This window comes from Schistocerca nitens, chromosome 6, assembly GCF_023898315.1.
Source record: "Schistocerca nitens isolate TAMUIC-IGC-003100 chromosome 6, iqSchNite1.1, whole genome shotgun sequence".
In the NCBI taxonomy this organism is placed as follows: domain Eukaryota; kingdom Metazoa; phylum Arthropoda; class Insecta; order Orthoptera; family Acrididae; genus Schistocerca; species Schistocerca nitens.
In genome coordinates, this window is record NC_064619.1 from 548,200,777 (window position 1) to 548,202,483 (window position 1,707).

Here is a 1,707-nt window from a genome sequence, read left to right on the forward strand (position 1 = left end):
TGAACATAGTATTTGCTATTACTACCTGCAACTTGTTACAGAACTCAATTAGTCTTTCTCCTCTCTCATTCCTTGTCCCAAACCCATATTCTACTGTAACCTTTTCTTCGACTCCTTCCCCTGAAACTGCATTCCAGTCCCCTATGACTATTAGATTTTCATACATACTGTATTACCCATTCAAAATCCTCATACACTTTCTCTATCTTTCCATCTTCATCTTGCGACGTCGGCATGTATACCTGAACTAATGCTGTCGGTGCTGGTTTGCTTTCGATTCTGAAAAGAACTACCCCGTCAATGAACTGTTCACAGTAATACACTCCCTGCCCTACCTTCCTATTCGTAACGAATCGTACTCCCGTTATACCATTTTCTGCTGCTGTTGACATTACCCTGTACTTAAAGGAACTTAAAGGAACAACTGAGATAAGGTTTTTCAATCGACGGTAGGTTTACTTGAGTACAAACCGTGCATTGTGGATACAGCAGTGAAGTTCAGGGATACATGGACTCTATTGTTGGGCTTGGCAACGATTTTGTCGGAATAACAGAATAGTTTTTATTGTTTTTTCATGGGTCGCCATGAAACGCTATTAACCGGTAATTATTATATTACACCTCAGTAGCCTTATTAGTAAGGGATCATCTGTCACGGAGACGGTGGTGCAGCACATGAGCTCCCTAAAAAGCTGTCTAGAAGCACCCTATTTACTTCCATATTCAGGGATGCTGCAACGGCATTATGATCACTGTTTCCCTGCTCTGCGCTTACACAGTCGAAAAGTTCGGGTCTGTTTGTTATCAGTAGGTCCAAGATGTTATCTCCACGAGTCGGTTCTCTGTTTAATTGCTCGAGGTAATTTTCGGATAATGCACTCAGTATAACGTCACTCGATGCTCTGTCCCTACCACCCGTCCTAAACATCTGAGTGTCCCAGTCTATATCTGGTAAATTGAAATCTCCACCTAAGACTATAACATGCTGAGAAAATTTATGTGAAATGTATTCCAAATTTTCTCTCAGTAGTTCTGCCACTAATGCTGCTGAGTCGGGAGGTCGGTAAAAGGAGCCAATTATTAACCTAGCTCGGTCGTTGAGTGTAACTTTCACCCATAATAATTGACAGGAAATATCCACTTCTACTTCACTACAGGATAAACTACTACTAACAGCGACAAACACGCCACCACCGGTTGCATGCAATCTATCCTTTCGTCTGTGCCTTTGTAAAAATTTCGGCAGACCTTATCTCTGGCTTCAGCCAGCTTTCCGTACCTATAACGATTTCAGCTTCGGTGCTTTCTATCAGCACTTGAAGTTCTGGTACTTAACCAATGCAGCTTCGACAGATTACAATTACAATACCGATTGCTGCTTGGTCCCCGCATGTCCTGACTTAAAAAAAAAAAAACAAAAAAAAAAAAACACAGTCCACGCCACACAACCCCTGCTACCCGTGTAGCCGCCTGCTGCGTGTAGTAGACTCCTGACCTATCCAGCGGAACCCGAAACCCACCACCCTATGGCGCAAGTCGAGGAATCTGCAGCCCAACCCTTGTTCGACCAAGAAAACCGAAGGCCTTTGGGGATGTTTGGCTTCAAAGAGTCTCTTGTAGCCGACTCCTCCCATGTTTCCAAGTCAGTTGGCCTGCTCTGTAGGCATGCACATCCCTCACTCTCACCACACGAATGAGAAAGGCTTC